The sequence below is a fragment of the Chinchilla lanigera genome, unplaced genomic scaffold (genome assembly GCF_000276665.1).
Source record: "Chinchilla lanigera isolate Chin_1 unplaced genomic scaffold, ChiLan1.0 scaffold00030, whole genome shotgun sequence".
NCBI classification, from domain to species: domain Eukaryota; kingdom Metazoa; phylum Chordata; class Mammalia; order Rodentia; family Chinchillidae; genus Chinchilla; species Chinchilla lanigera.
In genome coordinates this window covers 2842424-2867405 of record NW_004955431.1, presented here as the reverse complement: position 1 = coordinate 2867405, position 24982 = coordinate 2842424, and the positions used below count along the sequence as shown (strand labels likewise).

The 24982-nt window shown below is 35.8% G+C and overlaps 1 protein-coding gene and 1 pseudogene across 6 annotated transcripts in view; one reads left to right on the top strand and one right to left on the bottom strand.

The window, feature by feature from the left end:
• The window catches only part of Cab39l (calcium binding protein 39-like), a 118144-nt gene that overhangs the window by 32452 nt on the left and 60710 nt on the right, over positions 1 to 24982 (top strand). The window contains exon 1 of one of the 6 annotated variants that reach the window (XM_005387582.2): positions 8924 to 9302. The exons of 3 other annotated variants lie outside the window; for them this stretch is intronic. The gene's annotated coding sequence lies outside the window, so the exon portion shown is untranslated. Of the gene's footprint in view, positions 1 to 8923; positions 9303 to 22326; positions 22363 to 24982 lie in introns of those variants that run through there. 2 more of the 6 variants (XM_005387589.2, XM_005387588.2) reach the window with 2 other exon arrangements.
• Positions 18438 to 18995, bottom strand: LOC102022523 (annotated as a pseudogene).

Below are 24982 nucleotides of genomic sequence, written 5' to 3'. Positions count from 1 at the left end.
CGATCCTCCTGCCTCAGCCTCCTGAGTGCTGGGATTACAGGCATGCACCACGATGCTAGGCTTTCCCAGATACATTTGATTACTGATTTCTAAGTTACTGTGATCAGAGAACATTGTTAAGTACTCTAAATTTTTTCAAGCTTGCTTTAGACTCAGAATATGATCTGTCTTGGTAATCATACCAGGTACATTTAAAGGAATGTGTATGTAGTAGCTTGTGTCTAGCTGTCTCCCCAAAGCCTCATGAGGTCATAGGTGGGGCTTTTTCAGAGGTGATTGGATCTAGAGTGTGTGATGCTGGAATTCATTCTTGGTGCAATGCTAGGATCAAGGACACCACGATTAAGGGTGTGAGTGCTATCTGCCCTAAGTACCCTGGACAAGACATAAGGGATATAGCTCAGTGGCACAAGCACCTGCCTGGTAAGCACAAGGTCTTGAGTTCAATTCCTGGTACCAAAAAAACAACAGAAAAAACCCCAAAGATATAAGGGATAGAAAGAGCTGTGGCTGCTCCTTGCTTGCTTGCTTGCTTGCTTGCTTGCTTTTGTTGTCTTTTGTTTGCCATGAACTGGTTCTGCTCTGTGATGCGCCTCTGCCAAGCCACCCTGCCTTGGAGCCAGCTGATTATGGACTGAAACCTCTACAAACTGAGCCAAATAAACCTTTCCTTCCTCCCTTACCTTTGGGAGTATTTTGTCTCAGCAATGAAAAATGTAACTAAGACTGTGTACATTGCTATTGTAGAGTGTTTTCTTTGATACATGTCAGTTGGGCAAATTTGGTGTGGAACTGTTCAAGTGTTATATCCTTACTGATTTTTGAGACTACTTCTTCTGTAAATTACTGAGAGGAGTATTTATATCTATGTACTATATTATGGATTTGTATTTTTCTCCTTTTAAATTCTCTCAGTGTTTTTCTTCATGCATTTTGAAGCTCTGATTTTAGGTGCATAAATGTTTAGCATGGTTATGCCTTCTTGATGAATTGTCCCCTTTCTAATTATGAAATGCTCTTTAATCCCTGGTGATAACCTTTGCTCTGAGATCTATAATAATGCATATAGTTACCTCATCTATCTTTTAAGTAATATTAGCATGGTATATCTTTTTTGTCCTTTTAGCTTACATGTGTCTTCATTTTTAGAGAGAATTTCTTATAGCAATGTATACTCAGTGTCTTGCCCTTTTTGATTTTGATATAATTTTGATTGGGGTGTTTAGAACATTTACCTTTAATATTTGTATTTAATACTGATATTGATGAAGGTGAACTTAAATCTACCATCTTCCTATTTGTTTTCTGTTTGTCCCTTCTATACTTCGTTTCCCTTTTCCTCTTATTTATGCCTTCTTTTGGATTAAATAGTAAGAGCAATTTTATTACTTTCTTTGATGTTACTTATTGGAATATTAGCTGTACTTGTTTGGATTTTTGTTTTTGTTTTTTTATTTAGTGATTCCTTTGATTTTTGAGTATACATATTTAATTTATCACAGTCTACCTCCAGGCATGTTCTTGTATTTTCTATCTCCTGGCCTTTGTTCTGTTTTAATAATTGGTTTTTCAGGTGTCATAAATCCCCAAATATGTTGTTATTATTTTTGCTTTAAAACTACATTCTCTTCTAAAGAAATTTTTTAAATAAAGAAAAGAATCATTTTTACATACGTACATGGGTATTGTTTCTGGTATTATTCATATCTTTGGAAGATTTCCATTTAGTATAACATTTTTTCTGCCCAAAGCCTGCTTTGACATTTCTTTTGGTTCTGATCTGTTGGTGATTAATTCAGCTTTTCTATGCCTTCATTTCTGAAAGATATGAACAGGGTTTTTTTCAATATTGTGATAATGTTGCTCTTCTGCTTTCTTAAGTGCATTTAAAATTTGTTGTTGTTTTTTAAACAATGCCTTGCTATGCAGCCTTGGCTGGCCTTGAATGGTCTAGGCAGCCCAGGGTGGCCTCAAATTTACAAATCCTCCTGCTCAACCTCCCAAATGTTGCAATTACAGGTATGTACCATTGTGCCTGGTTTATGTGCATTGTTTTGGAAGTGTACTGTCTTGGTTCCTTTTCTCTTGTGGCTGAGACAAAGTACCTGACACCCAGAATTAAGGAAAGAGAGGTTTATTTAGCTCACAGTTTGTGGAGGCTTCAGTCCATACTCACCTGGCTCCAAGGCAGAGTAGCACATGGCAGAGGGCAACAGTTAATGGCAGCAGAAAACAGCAAAAGCACAAGAGCAAAAAGTGGAGTGAAGCAGCAAGAGAGAACAAGCCTCTTTCCCTCCCTCATATTGTAGGCAGGTGACCTGCCCCAGGGCAGGTGTAGCACTCACAACCATAATCCCAGCACTGGACCAGGAATCAAATTCTACAAGCCCGCACCCACAACTGCATGAGGCTTTGCGGGGACATCTAGGCACATGCCATAACACCTACTCTCACTTCCTTGTCTCCTTGTATGTAACAGATGTTTTCTCTTCAGGTATTTAAATATGTTCTTAATTTGATTATGATAGATATTTTTTTTTTTCAGTACTAGGGTTGGATCCAGGCCTTCTTTATACTTGGCTACATTCCCAGCCCTTTTTAAAGTTTTTGTAGTCACTAAGTTGCCTGGGCTGGGCTTCAACTTGTGGTCCTCTTGCCTCAGCCTCCCAGAAAGCTAAGATTTCAGGCATGACCTACCACACCCAGTCCGGAGTTTGTTTCTTTTAAATTTATGAGCTTATAATTGTCATTAAATTCAAAACTTTTCTCAGCCATTATTTCTCCAAGCATTGTTTTCTGTTCCCCGTTCTTCTTTCCTGTTGGGATATAAATGGTATATGTACATTCTAGTCTGTGTGAGGTTTTATAGTTCAAGGATGCACTGTTCTTTTCTTTTTTCCTTCTTCTTTTAAATCTTTTTTCTTTCATTGTTTTATTTTGATAACTTCTGTTGCCATGTCTTTGGGTTTACTAAACATTTCTTCTGCAGTGTAGTCTGCTGTTCATCCTGTTTAGTATAATTTCTCTTTTAGAATTTTAGCCTTAATTTCTAGAAAAAATTTTTGAATCTTTTTCACATTTCCTATATCTTTCCTTAGTATACTTACCTTTAATGTACTTAATTTCTTACATCTATGGATTATTATATTTATAATAGAAATTTTAATGTGTTTTTGTAGTAATTCTATCATTTGTGTAACTTATGAGTCTGGTTGTTCTTTATTAGGTTTTTTCCCATATTTATGCATTGTGTTTTCCTCCATCTTTGCATTCCGGCTTTGTTGCTTTGTTTTGTTTTTTGCATTGCAGACTTAGGCCCTCATGCATGCTCGGCCAGCACTCTTATTACTAAGATTCCTATAAACATTCTTAAATTCTATTCTAGGAACAGACAAGTTATTTGGAAAGGATTTGATCCTCTCAAGGCTTATTTCTAAGCTCTTTTAGAAGGGACTGGAACAATTTTTAATGTAGGACTAATTTGGTCCCACTACTAAGGCAGTAACATTCTGAGTACTCAACTAATTTCCTGTATATTACGAGATTCTTTCCTTTGGAAGCATGAACTGTTCCCAGCCCTGTGTGAGTACTAGGAAGTGTTCTGTCTGCTCCTTTTTAGTGATTCTTTACTAGGCCTTGGGGAATTTTCTCACAGACAAATCGATTGGCAATCCAATGAAGATTTGAGGGGAGCCCTCTTCATATTTCCAGGGCTGTCTTTGTAGCTTTCTTCTCAGTGGTATTGGTTTGTGAATTCTTCTCCCATTGGCTTTCCTGAATTCTCAACTCTCTCTTCAACTCAGGGAGACTGTCACTTTGTTTGGGTCTCCCTCCTCGTCCTGGAGCAATTTTAAAGCATACTTTGTTTCTTTAGCCTTAGGGATTACTGAGCTGAGCTGCCTTGCAGCCAGTGTCTGAAAAGTATTGTTTTGTATATTTTGTCCTTATTTAGTTATGTAAGGCAGAAAAGTAAATCCAGCCCATTACTCCATCATTTCCTGAATTAAAGGTCCCCAAAACTGTATAATTATTCTCTGTCCAAATAATTTAAGAAGAATGTTCTTTTTTGTTTAAATTTTAAGTATTAACGTTTTAAAAGAATATTGGCGGATCTGTTGAAAATTTTAAAATAACTTTTATTTTTATTGTGCTTTTAGTCAGAGAATGAAGCTTGTCCCATTTCTTCTTTTGAAATAGTAAATAGATTTCTTTGTAGCCTAATAAGGTCATGCTCTGTGATTTCCTTGTATGCATCTTTTGAAAAAATTTTACTACGCGTTTGTAGCACATAATGTTTACATTCCTTGTGTGGAGTTTGTTCATGTACATAACACATCCCAACTCCTTTTTTCATCTCCTTTCCCTCCTCTCTGCCTCCACCTTTTGATCCCCTTCCTATTTGAGAAAGCTCTATCTCCCTATTTCCTATTATCTTTTATATTGGTGTTTATAACTTGAGCTTTTCATATAAGAGCAATCATGTGATATTCAAGCTTGTATGTCTGATTTACTTCAGTTAACATTGTGGTCTCAAGTTCCCTTCATTTTCCTACAAATCCTTCAAGTGTATTCTTCTTTATGGCAAAGTAGTGTGGTACTCTGTTGTGTATATATACCACACATAGGGCACTTCTAAGATTTAGCTATAAGTTGTGCTGCTATAAGCATGTAGTGATAACATGTATCACTATATTATGATAACTTTCACTGTCTCTCCAAAGTTCCTAGAAGAGGGGAATAGCTAGGTCAAATGGAATTTCAATTTTCAGTTTTTTGAAGAATCCCCATACTGATTTCCATAGTAGTTGTACATGTACACTGCAAGTGGAGAAACCCTCATCCCAGCTCCCTCAACCTCACCAGCACTTGTTATTATTTGTTTTCTTGAAGTGGCCATTCTTTCTGGAGTGAGATGGAATCTCAGTGTTGTTTTAATTTGCAATGTTGAGCATTTCTTCATGTATTTATTGGTCATTGATTCTTCTGTAGTACCAATGTTATCCAAGTTACTTTTTAGTTCTTTATATATTCTAGATATTAGTCCTTTGACGAATAGCTGGCAGATTTTTTTCAGACTCTTTAGGTTGTCTTTGATCCACTTTATCTTAGTTTAGTACATGGTAAGAAATATGTGTCTAGATTCAGTCTTTTGCATATGGATTGCCACTTTTTCTAAACACCATTTATCAAAGAGGCTATCCTTCCTCCAGTGTATGTTTTTTGCCCTTTGTCAAAGATCAAATTTTTCTGCCTTGTCCGTTCTGTTCCTTTTAGGTCTCATGTCTGTTTTTGTACCAGTACCATGCTGCTTTTATCACAGTAGCCTTGTAATATAACTTTGAGTCTAGGATTGTGATGTCTCCTGCTTTGTTCTTTTTGCCCAGAATTGCTTCTGTTATTTTGGGTCTCCTCTGGCTCCATATGAATTTTAGGATTGTTTTCCCCAATCCTAAAATGCAGAATAAAAATTCTGTTGGTATCTTGATTGGGATTGTGTTAAATCTATATATTAATTTTGAAACTATGTTTTTTTTTTGTTTTTTTGTTTTTTTGTTTTTTACTGTATTGATTCTGCCTATCCTGAAATAGGGATATCTTTCCATTTTCTGGAGTCCTCCTCAACTTTCTTTTTCAGAGTGTTATAGTTTTTTGTTGTAGAGGTCTTTCACTTCCTTAGGTTAATGGCTAAGTATTTGATTTTTCTTGGTTCTATTGTAAATGGTATTTCCCCCCCCCTCCAGCTTCTCTCTGTGTGGGTTCAATATTAGTGTACAGGAGTGCTATTGATTTTTGTGTGTTGATTTTTGTATCCTGCAACATTATTGAAGTTACTTACTACTTCTAAGAGTTTTGGTTAATTTCAGGAGGAGGGGTCTTATATGTAGAGGATCATATCACCTGCAAATAATGATAATTTGATTTCTTCTTTTCCTATGCCTATCCTTTTTATTTTCTTTCTTGCCTAATTGCCCTTGCTAATGTTTTGAGTACTATGTTGAATGGGGTAGTGATAATGGACATCCTTGTCTTGTTCCTGATTTTACAGGGAAAGTTTTTAGGTTTTTCTCATTTAATATGATGTTGGTAGTAGGTTTGTTATAAGTGGCTTTTATTAGATTGAGAAAAGGTCCTTCTGTTATTGGGTAGTTCCTTTTAGAAATGGCTCACCAATTAAATGTATCCCAGGTTTTTCTCACCTCAAAGAATTTAACAAGACCAGACAAAAATTGTGCCAAAAGTTTATTTGAAAAGTAGGGGTGAGGAAGAAATTGGCTCTGTAGAGTAAACTTAAGCTGAGCAAGAGGGAAAGAGAAAAATAAAAGTAAAAGTACATCATAGGTCTTGGAGACTCAGGGTTGGCTACTGTGAAAGAGACATGATAACAGGTTCCTCATGGCATCTGTGTCTTTATGTTGTTCACATCTTAGGGAACCCACAAGAAATTCTACATATGGGTTCTGAGTGGCAGTCCTGCATATTTCCTGGGATCCTACCATACCTCTCTTCCTAGCCAGCTAAGCTACACCCTATCTTTTATTTCACTTCTATATTTTCCTCCGTGTTTTTATCATGAAAGAATATTGGATTTTATCAAAAGCTTTTTCTGTGTCTATGGAGATAATCATGTGATTTCTGTCCTTCTATTTATTATTTGGTATTAGGTTGAACTATCCTTGCATCCCTAGGATGAAGCCTACTTGGCCATGGTATATGATCTTTTTGATTTGTTGCATTCAGTTTGCCAATGACGTTTTGAGGATTTTTGTGTCTATATTCATTAAAGAGATTGACCTGTAGTTTTGTTTTTTGGTTGGATTCTTGACTGGTTTGGAACTCAGAGTAATGATAGTTTCCAGGAATGACTTTGGAAATATTCCTTCTCTTTTAATTTCATTAAAAAGCTTGAGTAGTATTGGTGTTAGAACTTTCCTGAAGTTTTTATAGAATTCAGTAGTGAATCCATCAGGACCTAGGCTTTTCTTGGTAGGTATTTCATTACTACTTCAATTACGTTGTCTGTTTCTCAATTATTCAGGGTTTTTCCTTTGTGTACACCTTTAAAAATAGTGTTTAGTAGGAATCAAATGTACTCATGATCATATGTAGTCATCTTATTAATTATATATGCATGGGGGGTTAAACTCTAGGGCTTTGCAGATGCTAGATCAGGCAGACACTATCACTGAGCTATACTGAGCTACATCTCTAACCTCTATATACTTTAAATTCTTTAACTTTACTTAGTGATTTTGAGTCCATTATAGGTTAATATAGTCTCCCTTGTTTAAAGTGGTTATTCTAATAACAACTCTTAAAAATTTTGAATTTCTTTGATTCTACTAGAACTCTTTGGAGTATATCCAAGGTACCAGACACTTAATACCCCTTACTAACTTAGGATAGTTTCCATTTAATATCTCTTTAAAAATAGAAAATAAAAGTAAAATTTTATGGAACTACTACTTGAAAGAATACTTGGCAGATTAATCCAGCCCTTTTTATATTTTAAGACAGAATATCATCAAATTGTTGAGGCTACCTTTGAGTTTACAGTCCTCCTTCCTCTGCCTACTGAGTAGCTGGGATTATATACCTGATGTCTATTTCTTAAGTGTTAAGCGATAACCAAGGTACCTTATAATATATTTAAAACTCTGCTTTTATGTGTGTTGCTAGGGATTGAGCCCAGGACCTTGTGCATTAAGACTCTACTTTAAATGAACCATGTTAAGAAATTTAGATCTTGAAAATAAATTTTATTTGCTTATTTTTCTTAATATTTATAAACAACTATTTATATTTACTTTTTACCTCAAGTTCATATTCTTAGTGATATTTTAATTTGACAGATAATAATATTAATATATTACTTAATAATAGATCTAACAAGTACTTCTGTTAGCTCTGTGATTGGGAGATATATCAGAAGAAGGGCCTAAAACTTTCGATTTGAAACCAATAATGGGAGACAGAGAACCAGAAAGTCTTTGGCCAAGGGGACTGAAATAGAATTCTAGATCAATTCTGACTAGTTTCTGTACAAAGCCAGCAGGTTTTCCAAGCTGTGTAGATTGCCCTCTAATTCCAAAGAATTGTACAAATGCTCCTACGCCCATCATCCACCATCCCATTCAGCTTTCTACCTAATTCCTTATCTCCACGCCTCACACAAAGATCCATAATTTTAAGATATTTTACTCTGTAATTGTAGGTATATGATAATTTTTTAAACATTTTTGTACACTTTAGATCTTACAATTCTTATTAAAGAGATATTATGCATCCTGACTAGTAATGCATATAGGAGGAAAAACTTTCCAAATGAAGTAATTATATCTTCTAATAAATGATTAAGCTATTTAACTTTTTGTGTATTTTCAGTTTTCTTTATAATTTTCCCTTGATAACTATAACTGTTGGTCTAGCTTTCAAAACATACCGTATTAAAACTTCACTAACTTTTCATAAAACTACACTGTTTGAATTATAAACATTCTAATCCAAATCTTCCTTGTTTTTTACATCTCAAGAAGGAGTTCTCGGTACTTGCATATTTCCTTGCACCACTTTATTATGTTTGGGAGAAATACCTTCCCTGAGGAATTAACACATTAGCAGATGAATCTGTTATTACTATCCACAGGCCTTTGTTGGAAATCTTTATTTACATTTTAAGCAGAGATGGTGAAGCCAGTTTAATCAGTTGACAAAGCTCTATGCATTGGTAAGTTAAAATTTAAGGGAGAAAAAGTGATGAAAAAATGTTTATTATCCCTAGGTTTTTTCACTTTTCACTCAAGAATTAATTTTGCCACAGCTTAATTGCCTTACACACATTCTTGTGACATTACACACTGGGGAGGGAGGGAGAAAAAAAGAGAGCCGTGACTGTGGTGTGTGTTTAAAAGCGCGTGTCAGGGAAAGGAGAAGAATAAGCAAGCTGGTTTGACCAGAAACAGAACTGCCTGTGACAGATTAAGAGACAAGCAAGGCTTGGAATCTGAGAACAAGGAGAGTGGAAATTTACAGCTGCTCTGTGTGAGTGTTCAAGTGATCATTTTCTACTAACGTTTTCCGGTGGTAACTGTTACTCTTCAAAGAGAGACGCAGAAAGTGGAGACGGAAGTGTGCAAACGCTTTTTTCTGCCACGCTTTGGTAACAGGAGGCTTTCTCTATTAAATGGAAGATAAAGACTACTTCCTCTAAAGTGCTGTGAGCCCAAGAAAGAGCTGTTTTCAGCACCTCACCATGTATCTACTTTTTATTGCTTAGAGAAGCCTGGGTGTTTCTGTACCATTTGGTGAGTATCAACTAAGTTATCTATACTGGTTTGGATTGTAGAAAAGAAACTAATATGGTACATTTTGGGGTTTTTTTGAGGTTCTACAGTTATTGCTAATATAGTTAAAATTTAGCTGTTACCTTGTTTCTTTGTACATGATGAACTGCTGTTACTAGGAGAGGCTTGAAAAACAACAACTACAAAACAATACTTCTCTGTTGCCTAAGGCACTTGAACCATTACCAACTATTCTGTGTCCATGGAATATCTTATTTTGGAAATGGGTTTTTATTTACATAGAGTTTCCAAAAATAAAATAGTGGCAGTATACTATTTTTCATGCTTCTCTTTCAACTGCATGAAAGTTAGGAAATTATCTTTTTCTGTACATTGCCTGTAAATTTAAAGTTAACATTGTGATGTTTGACTTTATAAATTATTGTAAATTACATCATTTTCTCATGATTCAAATTAAAATATTGATACCATTAATTAGAAGGATATAGAATTTAAATGCTGATAGCTACTTTGATATCCATTAAGTAAATCCTGATTTTTCCAAAGTTCTAAAAGGAAAATAAAAATTAGACAATTTAGCTATAAAATTTACCATTTGACATAAAATGAATGCAGACCGATTTCTAAGTGAAGGAATAAAGCAATTATTTTGTTCTTAGAGCTGATAGTAAGCTTTCATATAATCATGCTGTTCTGTTGAAGAACTATTATAAGCAAGTAAGGGTCTCTGTGTGTGTGTGTGTGTGTGTGTGTGTGTGTGTGTAAGTGTGTAAGCACAAGAGCAAAGAAAAAAAATTTCTTTGAGTGTCTATTTATATTCCAGTACTTTCATTTATATAATTTTACATAGGAGATCATATGATATATATGCATACTAAATGATACATATGCTTAAAGGCATGGACAGAAAGCATACCATTTTTTTTTCCTGTAGAAGGAAAGAAGGAAGTATATATTGTTAACTGTTAAATTAATACACTGAGTGAAGGTGTACCATTTTGAGCAAAGTTTCTAATCTACCCTGTATTAGTTTCAAGAAACATGTCCTTAGTCATTGATTTCAAGGGAGTCCTTTAGGGCCAAGCAAATTAGCAAAAATGAAAACTTTTGCAGCACGAAAACACATTAAAAGGATTTATACCCTAGATGTAAAATGGCTATGCTTTTTCTAATATTTCCACTGTGTACAGAAGCCTGTAGAACAGGTTCTGTTTTGTAGAGTCACATTTGTGGGTTTTTTTTTCCTACTGACCTATGTGTTAGAAGCAACTCAGCTGGTTTGTGAAAGTCTTTTTCTGGACCAGTACCTTACACTTAAAGTCCAAAGTAAACATAATAGAGATAATATCACCAACCAACTTCTAATTCTTCACATAATTTCCCACACTCAGTCCTTAAACAGATGAAAAATTATCATTCAACTTGACAGTCTTCAGAAAATTTTTTTTATTTTGAACTAGTCATTTGCTAGTGTTACCTCAGTGATGGTTCCATTTCTTAAGCCCAGAGGAATGTAAATATAGAAACAAAGAATAAGTCAGCCCCAATTTACAAGTGCTTTGTATATTAGAAGTTTATTTCAGTGGGTTGTTGAAAATTTAGTATCCATTTTCCTTGGGAAACAATTTATCAAGTGACTTCTGGGTTTTTATTATAGCTTAAGGATATATTTTATGCACAACAGAAAAAACTATTGTCACCTTGAGAGGTATTAGAAAATCAGTCCTAGTGTGAAACTAAATATAAAACAATTCTGTTGAAGATGTTATTTTCATTTATCCCAGATATTAGTGCCTGAAGAAAGGCAAGTTAATAAGTGAGTGGTATTTGTAAAGACACTTATCATACAGGATTTTTAGATACTTCCACAAGCTCCCGGGGTTGATTACACTGTTTATGGGACCTCATCTAACATTGAAATTAGTGATTTTTCCTTACTACAAGAGTATGTGTAAGCCACTGCTTTTATGTTTAGCCATTCCTGATCTCGGGTCCAGTGAGTAGCCCATTGTAGGCACCTGAAATAGTTATTACAGAAGGACTGAACTGTTTCTTTGGTTCACAGAAATGGAACGGAGTATTTTCTCAAGGTATTAGAAAAGAGGTAAAGAGGTTTCAGGGCATACATTTCTTAGTATGAGAAAGGTATGACTTAACAAGAATGGATTGAATTGTGAAGTATGAACAAAGCAAAAGTAGGCAGATAGGCCTAATTTAAGAGAGGAAAAAAAGATCGTGGTACAACTTGGTGGAAACTTGAATGGGTAGAGATGGTGGTGAAAGGAAGTTGTTGACAACCTAGGTATCTTGAGTACATGAGACATTTTAAAGTTAGTATCAGCACGAACTCAAAAGTATTATCTATTTGCATATGTTTACCGGGACCAGTATGAAGAAATGTGGCCTATTTGAAGAACTCAGATTAAGTCCCTTGGAGGTCATTTTATTTTGATTGGCTCTGGAAGTTTCTGTAAAATACCTACTTATAAAACTTAAAAGTTGGTAGTGCAATAAACATATAGTAAAGGAAACAATATAATGCATTCAACTTATATTTATCTTTGATGATTTTTAATGATAGGACAACTTTTCTGTTTAATCAAGAAGCACTTTCTTCATTGTATTCTAAATTGTATTTAAAAGAAAGTAATGAGTTAGAGTAGACCTAAGTGACATATAATAGTTTCTCATTAAATATTTGTTGAATGAATTCTTGTGTATTTGGACAATTTCCTATTATATACATGTACCTGTGTATTTAAAACTGTGGCTTAAAAATAATACTTAGCTGATATTCCCTTAACAATGGAAAAAGTCTACTAAATTCATTAACATGCCTATTGGTTATAGTTATACTTAATATTCCATTAGTTAAAGTAATTGGCTTAAACTGAAATTTTCACTGTCTATAAATGAATAATATACTTTCCAGTTTTTTAACTTGCATGTCTTAAAATCGCAGCAGAAACTCACTAAGTCTCTTCCAACTTGAGAAGAATACAGAATTATATTATTTTCCAGCCAGAAAAACTGAATCAACCATAGGATAAGAATCAACCTATAGGATAAGAAACAACTTCAGCTAAATCACATTCATCTCTACAGTCCCATGTTAACATTTTTGTTGATTGACCAGTGATAGTCACAGGGGTTTATAGAAGCTATGAAATAGTTATATTTCAGACTATACTTATAAACCTTTAACAGTTTAATTTAATGGTGTGTGTATACTGTGTGTGTGCTTGTAGGAAAGACTAAAAAATCCTGAGTGAGTGTCTCTTGATAATTCTGTTGCAAAGAGTAACCACTTGCAAGTTTAAGTGAGGTCTGATGCTTTGATTATAGTTAGTACTTTTTGAGAATACTGATCTAGCTTCAGATCTCTGCCATAAAATGAAGTTGTGAAATATTATATTAAAATTATCATTATATTATCATTTATTGACAATCATGAAAAGTTAATGTAGAAGTTTTTAGCTCCAACAAATGACTGGAACTTTAAACAGAAAATTACCTAATGAGTAAAGTAACTAATGAATGAACCTAGTGGATGAAGTAACTAGTTTTTTGTGGAACAGTAATAAGGCCCTTGGATAACTATGTATTAGTAGTTGTATACCTAACCTAATACATTAATTCTATTTTAAAATTTATTTCAGTGTTACAGTGTATTAGAATTAAACACTAATGATTAAGGGACATGGATTTCTCTTATGAAAGAGTTTTATTCTGATGTAAGTCTGGCCAAGACTTCCAGATGAATAAGCATACATAAAAAGCTTCTCACAGATTTTCCATTTCTGTATAAATTGTCCATTTTTAGAAAACTCCCTCAAACTCTGCTAACAAAATAAAACTTATAAAAGCAAAGTCATTCTTAGTCATTCTGAACTGAGAAAAAGTATTGTCAGGAAAAGTACACTTTATGGCCTGTGTCTGCTGGATTTCACTTCGGTCTGTAGGAGTGCGAGTACAGAATTCAGCTGTGGGGGCATCCAGTTACATTTAGGAACAATATTTAAAAATGGAAAAATTGGAAGAAGATATTAATTGAGAGATTTTTGAAATGTATGATATGCTTTGTAATAAATGTGGTATCATAACTTACATAGTTATAATGATATACTTTGTAATTTATTATCTCTGTGAGGGCAAGATTTTGGTGTAGGAGTCCTCTTGGATGCAGCAAATACAATAGAACTTTCAGGTGTACATTTTTATTTTAAAACTTCCGTATGATTAAATGCATCCATTTTAAGGGAATAATTCAATTAGTGCTGACGGTTGTGTATATTCATGTAACCTCCATCCCTCCAGGACTTTAAAAATGAATCTTAGAGGTTCAGTTATTTGCCATTGATGCATTGCTTTATTTCTGAGTCCCATTGGGAATACAAATAAAAGAATGTTAATCTTGAAATCTTTCTGAATTTTTTCATAATGTAGTGGTAGGTTTATTTAATTTTTTGTTGCTGTCATTTTTGTTTAAGAGAAGATTCATGTATCTTTAAGTTTAAATTAACAAATTGTAAGTTATAATTTTGGAAATTTTCCTCTTGCTCATTGTTGATTTGATAATAAACTTATGTGAAGGAAATTGAGGTTCATTTTTGAATTATTTTCTTACAGTGAGTTAGCAGTTTAGGTTTATACAGGTTTTCTTTTTTTAATAGTTTACCTATGAAAATTTTAGATTTCTGTTGACTTTAAAGATAAATTTCCCACTTCTTTAAATTTTCTGGGAATACCTTTAAAATTGGAACTATCATTAAGCAGCACAGTTGAAAATTAGACATAAAGGCCTGGAAATACTCGTCAGCCACCTAGAGACAGACATTTATTCTACTTTGAAATATTGTAAATGGAATAACAAGGGCATTTAATGCCCTATGACCTCTTTCTCTAGGTACCCCCTTTCCACACTCTCTCCGTTTAAATTACTTACTTGAGTGATTGACTCTAGGCTGTCTTCAATGGTGCTTACATGCAAGTTAGGAATATGAAATCTTACTGTGTATTAGGAAAGGGAATGCTGCCAAAGTCTACTGTAAAGTCTACAGAGCCTGAATTCCCTACGAGGAGAGCTAAATGATCTTTTTTGGCTTTCTGTCCAAATCTTAGCCAAGTACTACTCTTCATGAAACTTCATAGCCAAAGAAATCATATATGACTAATGCTTTGAAAAGACCTGATGATCAGATATATTCCACAGTTTAAACTTTAAAAAATGGTTGTTTGTCCATGTAAAATATCATTTAAAAGAAGGTGTTTCCCTTGTAAAAGCATTTACATGGTCTATTATACAGTTTGGAAAAAACAGAACAGTTGGAGGAAGAAGAAAATTAAGCCTTCATGGCAAACTACACTACTCAGAGACAATCACCATTAACTTTTTAAAAATATTTCTTCTATGTGTAGGCTTTCTGTTTTGTATGTTTGCTTTACATAGTTGTAATTATCCCCTATATGAGATACTCATTTCTAACTATTTCTACTGTTAACATTTCAATACTCTTTCACATTCTTTGGAAACATTTTCATAGCTGTAACCCATGTCACATCAAATCTAAGAAGCCATTGATTGCAAGGCATATGACTTACTTTATGTACCATCCAGAAAGAAGTTAGCGCTACCAGTTAGTGTAAGAGACTATCAAGTGTAAGACATGCCTAAATTTACATAATAATGTATGAAAATTATTTAAAGTCTAAAAAATCTGTAATATATACTAGTATTGCATTAAGTGAATATATGTCACAATTTGTTTAATTATTCTCTTTTATAAATTTAGATTGTTCTCAAGTTTTCACTGTTAAACATTGCAGTAAACATAAAGATAATTCTTTATTTTAATTTTCTTAAAATAGACTGCCAGAAGTGGAACTGCTTCTAAGTCAGAAGTTGTAAACATTTTAAGATTCTAGAACCATAGGGCCAAATTATTGTCCAGTTTATATTCCCACCAGTACGTAATGAGGAAACTTGTTGCACTGCATAATCAGCACAGTTGAGTTTTGTCAAAACAATAACAAAAAGCTTTGTTATGTAATAGACAAATAGTATTTCACTTTGAGTTTACATTTTTTAAATTACAGAGAATGTTTAAACATTTACTCTTTGTTAGTTATAATTCCTTCTTTGTGATTTTTCCATTATCTATGTATTATTTCTTAATGGTTTTTTGTTCATATAAAGAGGTCCTTCTCTCTGTCTCTTTCTTTCTTTCTTTCTTTCTTTCTTTCTTTCTTTCTTTCTTTCTTTTCTTTCACAGTACTGAGATTAAGCTCTGGGCCTCATACATGCTAGACAAACATTCTACCACTGTGCTATATCCTTATCCTTTGTATTTTTTTCCTGCCTTGTTTATTTTCTACATTTTTATTAGTGAGTATTGGTTATACAGATAAATGGGTTTTATTTTGGCAGGTCTGTGCATGCATATAACATATTTTGATCATATTCATCCCATTACTCACCCTTATATCCCCTCCCCCTCCACCATTCCTTCCTCTTACTTAATAATAGTCTCGAGGGGCTGGGAATTTAGCTCAGCGGCAAAGCACCTGCCTGGCAAGTGTAAGGTCGTGAGTTCAGTTCCCGGTACCGGAGAAAAAAACAACAACAACAACAAAAAAACCAAAAAAAAAAAAAAATAATAATAGTCTCGCTTCTGCTTTCTCTTTTTCTTTTTTGAGATTTCACATATTAGGGAGAATATGTGTGATATTTGTCTTTCTGAGTGTGGCTTATTTTGCTCAACATGATGATCTCCAGGTCCATCCATTATCTGAAAATGACAAAATTTCATTCTTCTTTATGGCTGAATAATATATGTATATATCACATTTTCTTTTTCTATTATCTGTTGATGGGCACCTAGGATGGTTCCATATCTTGGCTGTTGTATATTGTGCTGCAATGAACATGGTATGCAGGAGTATAGTATGCTGACTTCAGTTCTTCAGGGTGCATACTAAAGAGTTGTATAGCTGGATCAAATGGTGGCTCCATTTTTAGTTTTTTGAGGAATGTCCATAGTAATTTCTAGTAGCTTTACTAATTTACATTATCACCAATACTGTAGAAGGGTCGTGTGCCTCCCCTCCCCCTGTATCCTTGCCAACATTTATTGGTTTTTGTATTTTTGATGATAGCCATTCTGACTGGTATGAGATGGAATCTTATAGTTTTGATTTATAGTTCCTTAATCAGCCCTAGTTTATTTTGAGACACGATCTTGCTAAATTGCCCAAGCTGGCCTCAAATTTGAGATCCTACTACCTCAGCTTCCCAAAGTAGCTGGGATCATGAGTGTGTAACACTACGCTTGACAAAGAGGTCTACTTTTATAATGATGTTAACCCTTTGTCTTTAATATACATATTATACAATTCTCTTTTTTTGTTTGTCACTTGTACTTATTATTTTACCTATAAAAATTCAAATTTTTGGTATTTGTCATACATTTATATTTTTTGATTTATCAACCTTTTCCTTTGTGATTTATTTCACTATTTGTAAAATAACAAGCTGGACATGGTGATCTCCGCCTATAATCCTAGAACTCTGGAGGCAGAGACAGAAAGATCACTGCAAGTTAGAGGCCAGCCTGGGCTACATAGTGAGTTCAGGGCCAGCCTGAACTATGTAGCGACACCCTGTCTAAGAAAACAAAAACAACAAAAAAATAAAACTACATGAATCAGCCAGGTGTGGTGGTGGACACCTATAATCCCAGCACACAAAAGGCTGAAACAGGAAGATTGCTGTCTTCCAAAGTTTGAGACCAGCCTAAGCTACATAGTGAGTTCAAAGCCAGACAGGAATACATAGCAAGATCATGACCCAAAAATAAACAAATAAACATAAATCATTTTACATCCAGAAATTTGAAACTCACCTATATTAATATTTGTGTCTGGATTGTTTTGTTCCATTTATCTTTCTCTTTTCTTGTGCCCTGTTACTTGAAGTACTTTATAACACTTTTGATTTTATTCTGTTATCTTTAAAAGGTAATCTTTCTTTCTAAAATGTATTATTGGGCTGGAGGTATAGCTCTGTATTAGAACACATGCTTAGCACATGCAAGGCCCTGTGTTCAATTCCAGCAGCAAAACACAAAAACAAAGCAAAAAACAATTTAAAGATAAAATTAAATTTATTCCTGGGCGTGCTCACACTTGCTTATGATCCCAGTACTTGTGAAGCTGAGGCAGGAGGATTGCTATGAGTTCTAGGTCAGCCTGGGCTACATAGTGTGTTTAAGCAAGGCTGAACTGCACTATATAGCAAGACCCTGTCTCAACACCCCCTCCCCAAATTACATTCATTTACCAAAAACTTTTTTTTGGATTTATGATTGGAACTATATCAAATTGCAAACTTTAGAAATAATTGACATTTTAATACTGTTCAGGCTTTGTATTTAAGAACAAAAGAAGTTTAAAGTTTAAAAGAAGTTTAAACCATTGCCCTAGGGAAGCTCTCCTGCAAATATACATGTAGACAGGCAAAAGAATATGTATTACAGCAATGTTGCAATAGTAAACCATCAAAAACAATTAAAACCTGGAGAAAAAGTTAATAAATTGGGGTGTAGTCATGCAGTAGGATGCTTTATGGAAAGCATTCAAGGAAGTTGCTTCAGCTGATGTACTACCCCTTCCCTTTCCTCCCTCCCTCCCTTTCTTCCCTCCTTCCTTCCTTCCTTGTCTCTCTCTCTCTCTTGCTCTCTCTCTCTCTTTCTTTCTCTTTCTTCTTTGGTGGTACTCAAGGTTGAACCCAGGTGCTAAGCACACGCTAGGCAAGTGCTGTACCACTAAGCCACATCCAAGGCCTTTTTAATTTTAGTTTGGGACAAGATCTCACTGAGTTGCCAGGCTTGGATAGAACTTGTGATTCTCCTGCTTCAGCCTCCTGAATGGCTGGGATTATAGGTGCCACCAAGCCCAGATCAATTGTTTTGTACTTTTAAGCTGGGCAATAAATGTATAGGGGGTTATTACATTGTTCTTTTAAAAATATTACATTTAAATTATTATTATTTAACTATTTAAAGTTACCTAAATTATTTTAAATTTAATATTTTATGTCTAAACAACAGGTTTAATCACTTTTACTCCATTTTAAAATCACCTCATTGAACAATACATCATAAAACCAATAGTTGTATACCTAGGAAATTTACCAATGGAACTCTCTTCCAGTAGTGTGTATATTTTAATCTGTCTCAAGTGGGTGTCTCTTCCATTTTGGTGATTGGCTAGAACAGCAATGTGTATCATGAATGTGTGAGTTGGCTTCTTATGATTATCAATTAAGGAAACATGAATCCACCCACTTCGTTCCACCAATTCAAGTTGCCGAATTTCTTGAAGATTATGAAAATTATTTCCTACTCTGACTGAGATCTTGCTTGGTGTGTAGCTGTCATCAGACTTGTAGTCTGCATAAATACATAATGTCTTCACTGTTGTTTTTCTTCTGAACTGAATATTCATTAAATGAGGCGGGGAGCCATCTGATTGCCAGTAAGTTTCTAGATTGTTATCTCATAACTGATCCACTGCAAATCCTGGTTTGCAAGATGAGAGTGACCAAACAGCTTGTGACCCAGTTTCCCTTATTGTTTTTTCCAACGACTTAGGGTCAGCACCAGGAGGTGTCTTGTTCGGTGTGGGCATTTTTTGAATATTAGCTTCCAGTCCTGCTCACTATGTCTCAGGTTCTCAGGGGCCTCAGCAGTTCCACACCACGCCCACTCAGCTCCACTCCTTCTTTCTTAAACTTTGTATCCTTCATTTATCCACTCCCCATCCCCTCCCTTCTCACCTGCCCAGCCTCTGGTAACCGTCTTTCAGCTCTGTAGTTTCCCCTGCTTTAGATTCCATGTGGAAGTGAGATCAGTGGTGTTTCTTTCTATGCCTGGTATATTTCACTTAGCAAAATGTCCTGCAGATTCATCCATGATGTCACAAATGACAGGATTTTTCCCCCTTTTAAAGTTACATTGTATTACATATATATGCCACATTTTCCTTATCCATACTTACACTGACGTCCATGTAGGCTGGTTCCCTACATGGCTGTTATGGATAATGCTCCAGGAGGTATGGAAAAGTAGATATCCTTTCAACATACTAGTACCAGCTTGTTTGGATATATACCCAGAAGTGAGATTACTGGATCAGTTGGTATTTCCACTTTTAATTTTTTGAGGAACATCCATACCATTTTCCTTAATGGTTGCATTCATTTACCTTCCCCCACCAGCGGTATACAAGAGTTCCCCTTTCTCTGCACCTCACCAACACTTGTGTTTCATCCTTTTGATTTTAGCCAGGGGAGTGGCCTACTCTGGCCACAATCTTCCCATCCTTCGGGAGAAGTGAAGGGAAGGAGGGAGACAGCTATGTCATCAGAGGAGACAGGGTCACATAATCCCTCAGAGTTTCCTCTTTTTCATTCACTGCTTGATTGAGGTATTTCTTCTATCATTGTTTCCATTCTTTTCTTGGAGATTTTTGGAATGGTTTCCTTTTTAACTTCTTTAGTTCAGTCCTTGTTTATTTTTATTCTCATATCAATGAATTATAATTGTGGATTCTCACCCTCCCACATGTTCTGCCACCAATATAAAGGCTTCCTTTCAAGAACTATTTCTGACTTTTTAGCATTAATGTTGTTGAGTTCTTTGTGGGTTTGAGTCTATCTCATCTTTTTGATAATTTTTAGCAAATATGCATAATCTGTTCACACGTAGATAGTATGTTAGCTGGAGATTTAATGATGGGTTATATGCTTTTCTTCCCAGAACTCTGTGGCTTTTCTCCATGCTCTTAGGGAAGTCCAGAGTTAACTTGATATTTATGCTTTGCTGTTGGTTTTGTTAATATCATTTTGTTGGAATTGCTTTGAGGGAATGTTTCTTTTAAAACCCACAAGACATAGTGAACATAAGTTCTTCTACTTATTTTATTTTATTTTATTTTGAGACAGGATCTTGTAGTTCATGCTTAGACTCAATATCAGCCCAGGATGGCCTTAAATTCAGGAAGTGATCCTCCTGTTTCAGCCTCCCAAGTGCTGGAAATACAGGAATGTATCACCACACCTGGTTTAGAACTCATCTTTTTGAAAAATTTTTTTCCAGTGTTAAAGATTGAATGTAGGGCCTCACACATGCTAACCAAAGCACTCTCCCACTGAGTTACACTTCCAGACACTCCTCCTTCCATCCATTTATAAAAATTTATTTGTTTATTTAGGTTTTTTGAGACAGTCTCACTGTACAGTTCAGGCTGTTCTTGAACTCAGTATGCAGCCCAGGCTGGCCTCAAACTCACAGTGATCCTTCTGCTTTAGCTTCCTGAGTGCTGGGATTACAGATGTCCACCACCATGCCCCGTCAAAAATTTTTATAATTTGCAAACATCCTCACTTAGCCTCAGTAATTAGCTTACAGGTGTGCACCCACTGTGCCTGGCTCATCATTAATCTTGACTAGAAAATTCTTTTTAATTATCGAGTTTAGATGTCTTTTCTTCCTGCTTAAACTGTTATATCTTTGATTATTGTGCTTCTGCTCCATATTTTTTTTCTTTTTTTTGTTTTTTTTCTAGTACCAGGAATTGAACTCACAACCTTGCGCTTACCAGGCAGGTGCCGTGCTGCTGAGCTAAATCCCCAGCCCCCGTATTTTCTTTTGCTGATGTTGGCTTTCTCCTCTACCAACCCACCCTGCTGTTGTTTCTTATGGGACATCACTGTCTATTTTGCTATAAAATAACTAACAGGGATACACACACACACACACACACACACACACACATACATACACAATCTGTATCTTTCCTGCATTGTTTAGGGGATTTTTTCATTTTCTTTCATTTTTATTTCTTTTCTGATTTTCTGGGGAAACCCTGGCGTGTTTTTACCTTTCCCTGCATTTTGAGCCCTTTGAAGTGAACTCACTTTGTGTTTTCTAGTCCACTGCCTAGCATAGCAGAGGTGCTCAGGAAATGTACATTTATCTTCTTGGTGCATTTTAGATATACATAGTGATAATATTCATCATGGGGAATTTGTTCCCGGACATGGTATATCTGCTTTTTCTCCCATTTCGGGAAGTATTTTTAGAAGGAGTGAATGTAGACTAATTTGTCCCTTCCAGTTGCCCTCAATCAGTTTCTGTAGCGGTGCTCCTGCTCTATGCAGATCAGGTCACCGCGATACATTTGGGACATGCATGTGTGTTTGTGGTACTCTACACAATCAGAGAAACTTCTCTAGTAACATACTATAGAAATTTCTCTCCTTTTCCAGTGTTGCTTAGAACAAAAGAACAAAACTGTTGTTTGTTGCTTACTCTGTTTACTTGTTCTTGAAGTTGGAGGAGTGCAGTGGGCCCCGGCATCAGTCTGTGTTTTATGGCTAGGGTCAGATCAGACCCTGCAGAGGGCCGGTTGGTGTGCACGGCCTCGGCAATGTTCAGTGCCCAGGAGGCTTTTGTCACCCAGTGCCGGTTGTCGGGCTAACACAGCCCGTTCTCCTGTTTCTCCAGGCCGCTGTGGTGGAATACAGTGTATAGTGCCCACACTGAATGTCAACATTAGATGTCATAAACATGAACTGATAATAATGGCAGTGATAATGAAAATGAGGAAGAGGGATCTGCCGATGGAAGGGGGCAGGTGGGTGGGAAGGGAAGGGGAATAAAAAAGAAACAAGGTATGTTCTGTATAGGTACCTGCTGCCAGTTATGAATGTAAATAAACTTCATGTACTGGAAAGAGGTACCAATAAAATAAAATTTAAAAAAATATTTACATGTAAAATAATGGTCTTAAAACTCTGAGATAGGCATTGTGGAAAAATCACTGTCTCTATCTTATTCCAAGAAGGCGCCATTTGTAGAACCCCTTCTTTTTTTTTTTTTTTTTTGATACAGGGTCTTGCTGTGTAGTGCAGGCTGGCCTTGAACTCACTGTGTAGCCTAGGCTGGCCTCGAACCCAGGCAGTCATTCTGCCTCAGCCTCTTGGGTGCTGGAATTACAGGTATGTGCCACCATGCCAGGTTCCATTTCTTTTGTCCTCACTTTACACACTTTATCTTTGGCGGTGATGGATGCTAGGAATTAAAGGCTCAGAACAGACATGAAATGGTGCCGAGGAATCTAGAACCCACAAATCTACGGCCTATCTAAAGTCAAAATACGCTCTATTTTGCTTTCAGAATGTCTTCACTGTCAGATACACCCACTGGGTGATAACTTCTCAGTGTAGTCTGTCAATCAAGACTAGGTGGGTGCTTAATTATTTGGTGTTTGTGTATTGGGTGGGAAACGACCAGTTCTCATTGGTGGCGACTAGGAATTTATGGCCCACATGCCATGCTGGGCTTTTTTTTTCTTTTATCGCTGAAAGCTCTGAGAGGTTCGCTGTCACAGGACTGGGTGCTGGGGTGATGTAACCGGGTGGATGCACATGCGGTAACCTGCACAGCTGCCTGGAGAGCAACAGCAGCCTCAAGGTTGTGAGTGAGGAGGGCGGGGCTCCGCCTAGCGGTGGAGTGGGGCTGCTGGCATCAGAACTGGGCAGCCAGGGAGGTAATGCTTTAACTTACTGAACTTTCTGGGGCTCTGCGGACTGGGACGCTATGGTTTGAGAATATGAGTTTTACTTTTCCTTAAAGAATGAGTTCCAAAACTGAGGATTAATGATCCTATAAAAGTGTATAGGCCAGGCATGGTGGTTCACTTCTGTAATCCTAGCACTTGGAAGGCTGAGGCAAGAGGATCACTGCAAGCTTGAGGCCAGCCTGAGCTACATAGTGAGTTCAAGATCAGCCTGAATTTCATAGCAATTTCAAAGCAAGCAAGCAAGCAAACAAACAAAAAAATGTTTAAAATAGAGGGAGGGGAGAGAGAAGAGAGGAAAAGGGGATGAAAAAAGAATTGAGAAGTGTTATGTACATGTGTGAACTCCCTAAAATGGTTGTAATCATTACATGCTGTAAGCATGTACTAATAAAAATTTTAAAATGCAAATTAAATTTAAAAAGAAAGTTTAATATATTAAGTAAAATTTATAGTTATTAAATTCAATAGGTACATTTGAAATATGAAAAGAGGGTACTTTATTAAGAGATACTCTCTGGTATTATACTGCTACATATTCCCATTACCTCTAAAATGTTTATTTTTTCTACTTAATAAAAAGCTCCAAGCCGGGCATCGTGGTGCATGCCTATAATCCCAGCACTCAGGAGGCTGAGGCAGGAGAATTGCCTGAGTTCGAGGCCAGCCAGGGCTGCATAGTGAGTTCAAGGCCACCCTGGACTGCATAGCGAGACCCTGTCTTACAATAAATAAATAAATAAATAAATAAATTTTTTAAAAAGCTCCCAAAAGCAAGGATTGTGTTTTTCTTGTTTGTACCCCTAAAACTAAAGCTAAGAAAGATACGTGTGTAGAGTACTTAACTCATATTATTTACTCCACCAATAAATGAGTGGACCAACAACCAAATGAACTATTGGAAGATAATGAACCAGGAAATGCTGGCCAAACACCATATTAACTTGGAAGACCTGAAAATGTTTGTAATTTCAGCGAATTGGCATTAGAATTAGACTAATAGAGTGAGAACCAAGCAGAATAGGTAGCGGTCAGAAAACATACTGTGTCATTTGTGCCCTGTTTTGATGCCAGAGATTATGTATTTGAAGCCCTACATTTACAATTCTTTCTCTTGGTGTGGTAGGACTACATGGAGAGAATGATTACACAAATGCATTTAGCTTCTTTATAAAATGCTGTTTTAATGTCAAATATTTGAACATTGAGTATTATACACTCAGAAAATAAATTTCTATTTTGAAAAAACAGTATAATTGACTCAAGGAGCCAGAAGTATCTAAGAACATTTAAGACAGAATCATGTCTCAACTCCTATGCCTTTCTCTTTGGTGAAACAGTTTATTAATTATGTCATGGAACATTTTGTATAACAGCAGCTGAACATTACAGAATGCTTTAGTTGTACAAAAAGCCCTATTCCAGGTGTTCCTCATGGCTTTACTCCTGGCAACAGCTGTTCTCCCCATTCACAGATAAGTCTTCGTGAACTGCATGAATGTGAGGCTCACGCAAGTAGTAAGCAACAGATTGATAGGTGTGCCCAGCTATCCGGTGACTTGGTACCCACCCTACCCACTACACAAACTTTTAAACCCAGTCTACATTTATTTATGTTTAGATCTGTTTATTAGAGGAAAGATTTGTAAAGAAAAACCTAAGTACATCTTTATAATTTTATTCCTGAGTTTCCTAACGACAAGGACCCAGTGTATATCTAAACTGTGTCTCTTTGTGGGACCTATACCACCCATGAGACTCACAAGAGAATCTTCATGTATTTTATCTTCAGATTCTCTGGTGACTTTGGATCAGTTTTATAGGCTGACTGGATTCCTTATTGTGGTTTTCAGATTTTTCCTTGGACTGAGAGTGGACAAGCTCCTCTCACACATACCCTGGCCACACTGAGGAGTCCTTGCGGAGAATAGGAAATGTTTTTTTTAAGTTTTCTGTTTTATCGAGAAAAAAAAAGTTTTCTGTTTTATCATAAAAAGTTCACACCAGTGTTTTGGTTTCCAATACCATTGGAATTCTGC